The 13,195-nt window shown below is 42.6% G+C and overlaps 1 protein-coding gene across 1 annotated transcript in view; it reads right to left on the bottom strand.

Annotated features, from left to right (window-relative positions):
* LOC130273681 (uncharacterized) overlaps nt 1-2,753 on the bottom strand; it is an 84,470-nt gene extending 81,717 nt beyond the window's left edge. The window contains exon 1 of the mRNA XM_056520889.1: nt 2,621-2,753. The gene's annotated coding sequence lies outside the window, so the exon portion shown is untranslated. The remainder of the gene's footprint in view (nt 1-2,620) is intronic.
* Nucleotides 2,754-13,195: the final 10,442 nt, after the last annotated feature.

Below are 13,195 nucleotides of genomic sequence, written 5' to 3'. Positions count from 1 at the left end.
GGACTCGGCTGTATCACACAGCTGGGACCCTGCTGCACTGCCAGGACCGAAGTAAACTTCGGTCCCGGCAGTTTTAACCCTTACAGCCGCGGTCGGAAGTGACCGCGGGCTATAAGTGTTATGACAGAGGGAGGGAGCTCCCTCTGTCTCCTCTACAGCACCCCGCATCGCGATTGCAGGGTGCTGCGTGTAATACGCGGCTGGCCGGGGCCTGCCGCACTGCCGGGAGTGAAGTTCACTTCACTCCCGACAGTTTAACCCTTACAGCCGCGGTCAGAAGTGACCGCGCGCTGTAAGGAGTTCTGACAGAGGAAGGGGCTCCCTCTGTCTCCTCTGCAGCACCCCGCATCGCGATCGAGGGGTGCTGTGTGTGGCCGCACTGCCGGGAGTGAAGTTCACTTCACTCCTGACAGTTTAACCCCTACAGCCGCGGTCTGAAGTGACCACGCGCTGTAAGGAGTTCTGACAGAGGGAGGGGGCTCCCTCTGTCTCTCCTGCAGCACCCCGGAGCATCGCGGGGTGCTGCTGCATACCTGGGCAGCCGGGGGTCCTACAAAGACCCCCAGGTCTGCCCTGGGTATTGCCTGCTAGTGAAATATGCTGCCTGCTAGTGAAAACTGGCAGGCAACATATAACTGCAATGCTTTGGAATACTAAGTATTCCAAAGCATTAAAAAGTGTAAAAATAAATAAATAAATAAATAAAATAAAAGTGTAAAAATAAATAAAAATGTAATAAAAGTGTAAAAAAAAAATATATATATATATTAAAAATACATTTATTAAATGAATCTAATAAAAAAAAAAAAGCATAATGTGTAGGATCGCATTGGCGGACATCCGCAGCATGTAATATGCACATTATGCAGCAGTCACGGTAATGAGCTCGCTGCTGCGGCTGGGTAGCTTTGTGTGTCCACTCATAGCGGCGGATTTCCTGCCGGCAGTCATGAGCGGACACACTGAGCTACCCAGCCGCAGCAGTAATGGATATATTCGCCATGAGCGGGTGCTTACTCCCACAACATGGCGGATATATCCATCAGGAGCCTTAACTGTCACAGACAGACGCGTTATACTGCCAGCCGACCAAGGACCAATCAGAGAGGTCCCTGGTCCAGCCAATAACTTGTAGGGGTGCGGTATATAAATGGGGTCACTTGTGGGGGTGGGGGTACTGTTCTGCCCTGAAAGCCAAATGGCGCTCCTCTCCTTCTGAGTCCTACCACGCGGCCAAGGAACCATATATGGCCAAAGCGGGGGTATTTCCGAACATGGGACAAGCAGCTTAATAAAATATAGGGTGCATTTCTCTCAATATCAGAAGTGATGTACAAAAAATATGCCCCCCAAATCATTCATCTGCGAAAAATTGCAATTTTCGAATTTTTAACACTGACTTTGTAATAATTCCTGCCAAAAAACTATGTTGTTAAAATACTCACTGTACCCCCTAGCGAATACCTTGAGGGGTCTAGTTTTTAAAATGGGGTCATTTGGGGGGTGTTCCTATGTTCTACTACCTTTTAATTTCTGCAAACCTTGCATAGCACACAAAAAAAGATGTACTTTTCACATTTTCAAAATTTCAAGTTAAATTGTTAGGCTTCTAACTAATTAAAAATGTTAATTAAAAACTAAAAAATGACGTCAAAATAAAGTAGACATCTGAAAGTATAAGTTTCATAAACTATTTGGTCAGTATGTATAAATATATGCACCCTATTAGTGTTAAAATAGCAAAAAATCGTAATTTTTTTGTAAAAATTTCAGGATTTTTTGCATTGTAAAAAAAAAAACTACTAATGATATCGGCTTACTTTTACTATGTACATGAAAGACAACTTGTGACAAAAAAACAATGTCAGAATTATCATGATTGGCAAAACGTTACCAGAGTTATTCTCTAATAAAGACAGACATCCCCGATTTGAAAAAACAGGCCTGGTCTTTCAGGGGCGTACAGGTTTATTTGCATTGGTCCTTAAGGGGTTAAGGTTAAAATAAGCTGTGCCCTTAAAGGGTTAAGGTGAAAATGGGCTGAGTGCTAAAGGGGTTAATACACAGAAAAAGGAGCAAAGCTTTCCACTATAGTTTTTTTTTTTTTGTTGTTTCACTCTTAGTTTTGATAAAACATTGTGCCCAAAATAAGGGCCAAACCGCTACATGTGAACGCTGCCTGAGATCGTCCTGCGTATTTAGAGCAGGACCCCAGCATAATACCAAACTAAGGAGGTAATCACGGCGGGCGGGGCAGACGAGGACACGTGGTGACGAGGCAGGGCTGCGTGACGTCACGGGGCCGGCAATAGTCAGCCTAGTTTAGTTGCTATTTCCGGGGTCGGTGTCAGATCGGTAGTGAAGGATCGGAAGACGCCTGTGCCCGGTTATCGCTCTCCGCCTCACAGTAACCGCACAAGAAAGAACAGGATCTTTGGAAAGTCAAAGCCCAAAGGCCCTCCGCCTAATCTGACTGACTGTATTGGAGGCGTAAGTGACGGGATGAATAGACACAATAGAGACGGGGAGGGAGGGGGATAGACGGCCGCATAATACACCCAGAGTATCTAGGGGTGAGACGTGAGACGTCACAGCGCTTATACGGACACCGGGGCCCTACCTCCCCCGTGGTGTCCACTACAACAATACCCCCATGGTGCCCGTGTTATGTTGCGGGGGCGGGCTCTCTGCGCTGTCACGGGTTATTAGTCTCATCATGTGACTGTGGACACTTCCTGATTGTCCGGCTCTGCAGGTGCGGAGACCTCTGTGTACACGGCGTGACGTCACCGGCCTGTCACCTGACCTGTCACCCTCTAGTGAATCACTGTGCCATAATATGAAAGTCACCCTCGGGTGTTATTATAGAGCATTGTGCCTCAGTCTTCTCACAGATACCTGTACATGTATAGGACACCTATGACACAGCGCTGAGGTTTCTATGTCCTGAATAAGCCACAGTTTAGAATAGCATGTCCCAGCCAGTGTGCCTCCAGCTGTTGCAAAACAGCAACCAGCACGCCTGGACAGCCTCTGGTGGGCATGCTGGGAGCTGTAGTTTTGCAACAGCTGGAGCCACACTGATTGGGAAACACTGTTATTTGATGTCTTGTAATAGAAATCTCTAATCTGTGTCAATGTGTATCGGGGGCCCTGTCCTCATCGGTGGTCTGGATTATAGACCGTTATCTGAGGAAAATACCAGTGTCTGATGTTTCCCATAGTGTGAAGAAATGATTTGTATTGTGGGAAATAGCTTTCTGTAAAGGCCTCTGTCCCACTAAGGAGGCATTCACACTACGTTTCTGACATACAGCAGCCAGATCCAGGCGCTTCCAGACCCGCGCCACATCCCATTAGGGGGACTCTGGTGGAAATTTTTTTTTTATTATTATTATTATTTTTTTTTTAAATCAACTGGTGCCAGAAAGTTAAACAGATTTGTAATTGACTTCTATAAATAAAAACCTTTATCCTTCCAGTACTTTTTAGCAGCTGTATGCTACAGAGGAAATTCTTTTTAAATTTCTTTCTTGTCTTGTCCACAGTGCTCTCTGCTGACACCTCTGTCCGTGTCAGGAACTGTCCAGAGCAGCATAGGTTTGCAATGGGGATTTTCTCCTGCTCTGGACAGTTCCTGATACGGGCATCAGGTGTCAGCAGAGAGCACTGTGGACAAGACAAAAAATACATTCAAAAAGAGAAGATTTTCCTCTGTAGCATACAGCAGCTAAAAAGTACTGGAAGGATAAAGATTTTTTCAATAGATGTACTTTACAAATCTGTAGAATTTTTTTTTCTCCACCAGAGTACCCCTTTAAATCAGTGTTTCCCAACCGGGGTGCCTCCAGCTGCTGCAAAACTACAACTCCCAGCATGCCTGGACAGCTGAAGGCTGTCCAGACATGTTGGGAGTTGTAGTTTTGCAACAGCTGGAGGCACCCTGGTTGGGAAACACTGGCTTCAATGAACCATCCGGAGTCAGATTGTGACTCCAGTTGGCTCATTTTAGCACCCTATCAGTGCAATCACCAGAGCGCCCAGCTGGGAGTGCTGCCGCATACTTTACTAGGTTATAGCTTTCTTATTGCACACTCTTAGGGAACACTTTTAAGTGGTACTCCTCTGGAAAACATTTTTTTTTTTTTTGTCAACTGGTGCCAGAAAGTTGAACAGGTTTGTAAATTACTTCTATTAAAAAAAAAAAAAAAAAAAATCTTAATCCTTCTAGTACTTATCAGCTGCCTTTCGCTCCACAGGAAGTTCTTTATTTTGGATTTCCTTTCAGTCTGACCACAATGCTCTCTACTGACACCTCTGGCCATGTCAGGAACTGTCCAGAGCAGGAGAAAATCCCCATAGCAAACTTCTCCTGCTCTGGACAGTTCCTGACATGGACAGAGGTGTCAGCACAGAGCACTGTGGTTAGACAGAAAATAAATTCGAAAAGAAAAGAACTTCCTTTGGAGCAAAAAGCAGCAAGTACTGGAAGGATTAAGATTTTTAAATAGAAGTAATTTACAAATCTGTTTAACTTTCTTGCACCAGTTTATTAAAAAAAAAATAATTCCAGTGGAATACCCCTTTAAATCAGCATTCTTGGCTTGGCTGAGCTCTGTTTATTTCAATAGCAAGAGGTGAATAAGCAGCTTTCTGACTCCTCTGCCATCTATCTCCTGCAGAAACAAAGCATCTGGCATCTAGAAATCCAACATTCCTGATCTATGTTTCCCATGTGTATGGTCATCATAAATGACACATTTTAAGGCTATGTCCGCACTTGGCTGATGGTTTTCACTGGAGACGCAGGTTACATACAGGTTTTCCTGAGGATTTCACCTTATGCATTGCAAAAGGTGAAAATTGCAACAGCTTTTCTGCAATGTAAGGGTAGGGTCAAATGTGGCATATTTTGCTGCTGCATATTTTCCTACCCTTTGAAGTCAATATCAGGAAGTATTACTTTACTGAGAGAGTAGTGGATGCATGGAATAGCCTTCCTGCAGAAGTGGTTGCTGCAAATACAGTGAAGGAGTTTAAACATGCATGGGATAAGCATAAGGCTATCCTTCATATAAGACAGGGCCAGGGACTATGGATAGGATTCAGATTATTGGGCAGACTAGATGGGCCAAATGGTTCTCATCTGCCGACACATTCTATGTTTCTATGTTAATAGGTAGCAAAATCAGCTGCAGAAAATATGCAGCAATATACAGCACGTGACCTGACCCTACTGCTACGTGTTTGTAAATCTGCTCCTTTTTCCATTATTGTACTGTAATGTAGGGTGGGATCCACACCACATATCCAAAGCAACCACCATCTAAGGCTCCTTTCACACTACTGTTTTCGTCCGGCAGGCAACGTCCGTTAGGAATATAGCGGGAGAAAAATTTGTGCATGACACGTCTCCTGCTATGATAACGGGACTTATAACGGATGTTAGAAGAATCCCATTCAAGTGAATGGGATCCTCTTTGCCCATTATAACTCCCGTTTTGCTCTGTTACAATAACGGTCGTTAATGGAAGACAAAGTAGAAGGAAAAAAAAGCCATTAATGTCCGTTTGTAACGGAGCAACTTACTAGTGTGAAAGAAGCCTAAATTTACCATTACTTTCATTTTACGTGTAGATTTTCATGCTATGGTGAACCTTAAAACGGTATTCCGGCTTCATACGTCTTATCCCCTATCCTTTTGGATGTACGATCGCAGGGGTCCCGCTGCTGGAGACCCCCGCAATCTCGATGCAGACCCTTTTGGATATGTGATAAGATGTATAAAGCCGGAATACCCCTTAACAAAAATACCAGGAGGGGGTACTCTGGCGGAAAACATTTTTAATTTTTTTTTAAATCAACTAATGCCAGAAAGTTACACAGATTTGTAAATTAGAATGTACTAGCTGAGTACCCGGCGTTGCCCGGTTTTTCCTTCCTCATCCTTGTTGGGGAGGAAAATCAACAAAGGAGGAAGCTTTTGACTTTATATCCCATCCTCATATATTGTTGTCCCGACCCCCTATCCCGTCCTCCTATCCCGTCCTCCTATCCCGTCCCGTAATATGTGTACCAGTTATTGAAATAGCTCCAGCCGTACGAAAGTTATGTGAGAACATACATTGCCCACTGATTTGCATGGGACTTTAAACAAAAACCCTGACCCTCACAAATGGGGGTAGTTAAGGGTTAAATTAACTATCCTATATTTTAAGTGGACATATAAGTAACATGTGACCAAGTATTATCGAAATATCTCCAGCTGTTTGGAAGTTATGCAGTAACATATATTTCCCATTGACTTGTATGGGACTTTAAACATAAACCCCGCCCCTGGCAAATGGGGGTGAGTAAGGGTTAATTCACCTATCCTATGTTTGTTGTTGACATATAAGTAACATGTGTGCCAAGTTTCATGTTAATATCTTTAGCCGTTTGGAAGTTTTTGTGAAACATACACACATACACACACACACACATACACACACACACACACACACACATATACATACACACATACATACATACACACACATACATACACGCACACATACACACACACACACACATACATACATACACACACATACACACACACATACACACACATACATACATACACACACACGCACACATACACACACACATACACACACATACACACACACATACATACACACACACACACACATACATACACACACACGCACACATACACACACACATACACACACATACACACATACATACACACACATACACACACACACACACACACACGTTGAGTTTTATATGTGTAGATGTGAAGAGGATAGCAAAAAATCGCACTCATCATCCAGAAGATCCAGTAGTGAAGAACTTTTATTCCACATAGATGTGAAGCAGCAAACAATGAAATGGCAGTTCCAAAAAACGGGGAATGAGAGCGGCCGCTCTCGAGTCGCAGGGGCACACCACTAGGTGGCAACTAGTTTCGTGTTATCAGACGCTTCTTCTGGCCAAGTGTGGGCACACGCATAACCGGAAGAAGCGTCTGATGACTCGAAACTAGTTGCCACCTGGTGGTGTCCCCCTGCGTCTCGAGAGCGGCCGCTCTCACTCCCCGTTTCATTGTTTGCTGTTTCACATCTATATGGAATAAAAGTTCTTCACTATTGGATCTTCTGGATGGTGAGTTCGATTTTTATTTTTTATTTATTTATTTTTATTTATTTTTTGATATCCTCTTCACATTCATTCTGATCTTCTATGCAATTACTTTATCTGCACAGCCATAGATCCCATAGCAGCAGGTGTCCACCAGCAGTTGATCACTTGCTACGCCCAGCTGACGGACTAGGTCCAGCAGTGCCATTTCGTTCTTTTGCTACTTGTCAGATTTGTAAAATACTTCTATTTAAAAATCTTAATCCTTCTAGTACTTATTAGCTGCTTTGTAATACAGAGGAAGTTCATTTATTTTTGAATTTCTTTTCTATCTGTCCACAGTGCTCTCTGCTGACACCTCTGTTCATGTCAGGAACTGCCCAGAGCAGGAGAAGTTTGCTATGGGGAATTGTTCCTGACATGGACAGGGGTGTCAGCAGAGAGCACCGTGGACAGACAGAAAATTCAAAAAGAAATTAACTTCCTCTGTATTAAACAGCAGCTAATAAGTACTGGAAGAATTAAGATTTTTAAATAGAAGTAATCTACAAATCTGTTTTAACTTTCTGGCACCAGTTGATTTAAATAAATAAAATAAAAAAAATGTAAAAAATCCCACCGGAGTACCCCTTTAACAACATTGATTATCATGGGACAGTGGCAAAGCATAAGATATATAAGTAAGAGAATTTTCAGTTGTATTATGAGCAAGAAACATGGCCAGTTGTAAAGAACTGAATGACTTAGAAAAGGGACAAATTATTGTAGATCTTTACAATGGCTGGTTTTGTGGGGTGTTCTTGGTATGCAGTGGTTAGTTCCTACCAAAAGGGGTCCATATGGCCGACAGTTCTCTTTCCCACCCTGGATGAAAATTCATGTTTCCCCTATGGCAGTTTTCCCAACCGGTGTGCCTCCAGCTGTGGCAAAACTAAAACTCCCAGCAAGTCCGGGCTTGCTGGGAGTTGTAGTTTTGCCACAGCTGGAGGCACACTGGTTGGGAAGCACTGCCCTATGGGGAGGGTAAAGCTGCCTCCAAACTGCTTTGGCGCTGGCTTATTTCTCTCTGAACTAAAGAATCAGGAGGCGAAAATGCATTATAAGAGGCCACTGTACACCTTATTTAGTCAGCCGAACCCAGCTACAGGTTACAGCCAAATTTTATAAAAGGGGGGGGGGGGGGGGGAATCCAAGGCTCATTGATGTTTGGAGGGGAGCAAAGGCTAGCCTATATAATCAGATTTCACCAACGCGCTACAAGTTATTGAGGGAAGGAGCAAGGGTCTGCGCACACTGGGGGATATTTATCAAAGTTGTCTATGTCCCACATCAATATAGACCAAACTACATAGGGTTAGTCTGGACTATTGTGTGCCTAATTTATCAAAAGTCGCACGGCTCTTAAATTCTGTGCACAGACTTCAGGATCTATGGTTTAGACTGTATTTAAACCTGCTCCAGCATGGTCTGACATTTCAGCGTACTTTCAGCCGATGCGACTTGTCGCTGATAAGTCACTCTTGATAAATTCAGCACCAATGCATTTTTCCGTCTAAAATAGACTGGAATGCATCATGTTCTAAAAATCCTCTGAAGCAAAAGTTGCAGAAAAGTCGCACAAATTTAGACTGTGACTTTCTGTGCGACAAATTTAGACAAGAAAAACCAGTCTAAATCCTTTGATAAATCTCCCCCACTGTGTTTAAATCTTATGTTTGGTGTAGACAGCATGATACTGAATGACAAACCCCTTTAGATCTTTGTCCAATGACCGAGCATGTTGGAAGTTGTAGTTTTGCAACAGCTGGAGGCATACTGGTTTAAAAGACTTTGGTCCATAAACTTCAACCAATAATCCTTCCATGTTGATCCAGAGGAAGGCAAAAAAACCTTATTGGGGGGACACCATGTATCCGACTTTAAAACTGTCAAATAGAATAAATCCCTGGATCAGTGTACCGTCTCCAGATATCTAGTGACTATAACTTATAAGGGTCTATTCACACGTACAGTATTCTGCCCAGATTTGATGCGCAGGATTTCCAGCTGTGTTCAGTAATTACGTTTATATAGAAATCTGCAGCAGAAAATCCTGTGCAGAATACTATACATGTGAATAGACCCTAATAGTATATTTTAAAAGAAAGGCAACCAGTCTCCTTTTGACTCCTTTAAACTCTACATGGTATGGAAGTCTTACTGCTTTTACAGTAAAGAATCTTTTTCTGTGATGGTTTCATACTTTCTTCCCTCTTGTCATGGTTAGGCTGGGTTCACATCACGTTTTCTCCCATACGGGAGCGCATACGGCAGGGGGGAGCTAAAACCTCGCGCTTCCATATGCTTTCGTATGCGCTCCCGTATGTCATTCATTTCAATGAGCCGGCCGGAGTGAAACGTTCGGTCCGGTCGGCTCATTTTGGCGCCGTATGCCCTTTTACAACCAGACCTAAAACCGTGGTTGACCACAGTTTTAGGTCTGGGGAAAAAGCGCCTACAGCGCAAAAATGAGCCGACCGGACCGAACGTTTCACTCCGCCCGGCTCATTGAAATGAATGACATACGGGAGCGCATACGAAAGCATATGGGAGCGCGAGGTTTTGGCTCCCCCCTGCCGTATACGCTCCTGTATGGGAGAAAACGTGTAAAAAGACCCCTAGCAAGATCTCTGTACTGTCCATTTATATCTGTTTACAAATCAAGTCTGTATTGTTTCTTAAAGGTTGACAGCAGAGCAGAATCGATTGACAAGAAGATTGCCCGTCTTGATGCTGAACTCATGAAATATAAAGACCAGATGAAGAAAATGAGGGAAGGACCCTCCAAGGTGGGAATTCTTCAGCCAACTAATACATATGTGCTACATCAGTGTTAAGGACTACCTCCCTTATGAAGGGAGAGAGAATATATAGTCATTTCATATGGCAAAAAACAGATCTAATACACATAAATAATTTTAGATCATTTTATTAAAAGGCATTAGTTTGATCCATTGAAGGGTTGCTGACGCTGTCATATCGGGAAAAATAAAATAAAAAAAAATAAATTAAAGTCAAATGTTTTGCCACATGGGTTGATGGCTGTTGCTTCTGGCCCCCACTTCACTGTTATGTAAAAATAAGCTTTTGATGTGTCCTCAAGACATGTAAAGAGTTTAGATCCCAGCAGGTCTCTGGCCCAAAACTTTCTGTGATGGCAAATCCTAATCCATGAAATAGCCGGACAGGGCGCATGTCACTCTTGGACTCTGACTCCTTGACTGCATTAGTCTATGAAGAGTAGCCAGTGGGGAGTGAAGAGGGCTGTCGCACACTTTAAAAGGTTATAACCCCCAATCACAACAGGTCTCAGCACCGATATGCGATGCGATCTAAACTGTTGAAATGTTAGGACAATTTGTCAAAAACGTTTTTTTCAAATGACAGTAACACTTTAAATTAGCATGACAGAAATACTTTAAATTGAATTTATTGTTCTTTCACTCCTGCTACTACACATCATTCCACAATATGTTGTTTTTATTTTTTGTTGTTTTAGTTGAGGACAACTGAAGTGACCTTTTTGTTTTCTGCATATGTAGAGATCACATGCATCACATACCATCTTGCTGAGTAAGTGGGTGTGTGATGTGCAGGTCTGGTTTCAGGTATTAGAACACTCATTAGGTACATTGCTTATCTGCTGGTTTATAATAGTCATGTGACGTATGACATGTCATGTGAATGGGGATGATGTCAGTCTCTGGGTGTATCCACTGCTTTACACAAGTCAGCTTACTAATATCTAGCTTTCAGTGTGTTGCTATTCCTTTGAATGTTATATAGTATAAATGGAGTGACATTTTATTTTATTTTTATTTTTTAAAGCATTTAAGTTTTGCATTTTAATTAACAAACACCACTAACAAGGTAGAACATATACAACAGACTACATAGGTTCCAGAGACCGGCTCTAGCACAGTGACCGAGATTCAGAGTATGCAAAAATATGCTCCAGTAAAACAGAAGAGCACATCTGAGACCCAACCGTAGGAAGCCCAACTTAAACAGTCACACACACACACCCCGGTAACCCCAGCCCCTTCCCATATAGAACCGCAGCACACTACAGAAGACCTACTGGGATAGTCTAGTCGGGGGGGGGTCCGTCGACACATCCAGCAAAAGCCAGGGGGTCCATGCCTTGTCGAATTTTTTAGGGCACTTACGACTCACACATAGAGCCTGGTATAACTGGACATATTTATTAACCAAAGTTAGCCAACGAGACAGCGGGGGAGGGGAGGTGTCCTTCCAGGTCATCACTACCACCTTACGGGCACAGGATAGCAGGAAGCGAATTAGTAAGCGTCTATGTGAACCATAGACCACCTCATTAATGACTCCCAGCAGGCATACCAGAGGGGTGAGTAAGAAAGGGCAGTTTAGATTATCAACCATAAACCCCATCACCTCCCTCCAGAAGAGAGCAATGACTGGACACTCCCACACAGAATGCAAAAAAGTACAGATTTCCGAAGAGCAACGGAAACGCAGATCAGACGGAGAAACACCGATGCGCTTCAGCTAAGCAGGGGTATAATACAACCTCAAAACATATCTAGATTGGATCAGCATATCTCTACTACTGTGAATTCAGGTAGAAGACAGACATGGTGCACATCTACAATCTTGCACAATGATCTAAATGCTTCTCTGCATAATTAAAAAAACTAACAGGTTGTTAGTATATACGTTTTGATCAAAAAGTACAAGCCCACTCGCCACGTCAAGGCCAACTATTTAGAGTGGGTCCCTAACGTCCCTAGCATAAAATGGCAGAGCACTGGGTGGCGACCACCACCGCCGCAACACCAGTGCCCACAGGGGGAACGACCCACTGGCAGAGCGGCCCCAATGCCACTCAAACCAGTCCATGGGTCGCACCTCCCCGCAGACACTGCGCAACGGCAGCAACGGACGCCGCACAGCACCACACCAGTGTGAACAGGATGTTACAGCTCACTTACCATGCTCTCCCAGTCAGACTGGGACGCTGCCAGGAAACAAAAGGCCCATGTGTAGCTAACTACTACTTATATAGGGTTGGGCTGAGGGGGTGGGGAAGAGTGCAGACAACATGTTCAAACAAACAAACAAAAAAAAAGAGGGGATAGAAAACACAATGTGAATTCAGGTAGAAGACAGACATGGTGCACATCTACAATCGTGCACAATGATCTAAATGCTTCTCAGCATAATTTCAAAAACTAACAGGTTGTTAAAAAAAAAAAAAAAAAAAAATATATATATATATATATATATATATATATATACAATGCAGAAATACGTCACTCTCAAAAATGTCGTGGGTGCTGGAGTTAGGAATCCCAATCCTTACGTACATATAAAAGAAAAAACTTCGCACACCACTTCTCACGGTGAAGTAGATTTAGATTTTATTAGCAATCCAATAGTTAAACAGTATGACGTTTCGGTCCTACCTGGACCTTCATCAGATCCGGATTGCTGTGGAGGTCAGAGTAAAGAGCCGGCGTATAGCCGTGTGTGGAGGTAGTCTGAAGTGCAACCTATGGTCGCTAGAGGCATCAGGCCCTGATGCCTCTAGCGACCATAGGTTGCACTTCAGACTACCTCCACACACGGCTATACGCCGGCTCTTTACTCTGACCTCCACAGCAATCCGGATCTGATGAAGGTCCAGGTAGGACCGAAACGTCATACTGTTTAACTATTGGATTGCTAATAAAATCTAAATCTACTTCACCGTGAGAAGTGGTGTGCGAAGTTTTTTCTTTTATATATATATATATATATATATATATATATATATATATATATATATATATATATATATATGTATGTATGTATATGTATATATATATGTATATGTATATATATATATATGTATATATATATATGTGTGTGTATATATATATATATATTTATATATATTATATACGTGTGTGTATATATATATATATATTTATATATATTATATACACACACATACATTATATATTTATATATATATATATATATATAT

Source organism: Hyla sarda, chromosome 5, assembly GCF_029499605.1.
Source record: "Hyla sarda isolate aHylSar1 chromosome 5, aHylSar1.hap1, whole genome shotgun sequence".
Classification (NCBI taxonomy): Eukaryota; Metazoa; Chordata; class Amphibia; order Anura; family Hylidae; genus Hyla; species Hyla sarda.
This window is presented reverse-complemented; position numbering and strand designations above follow the sequence as displayed.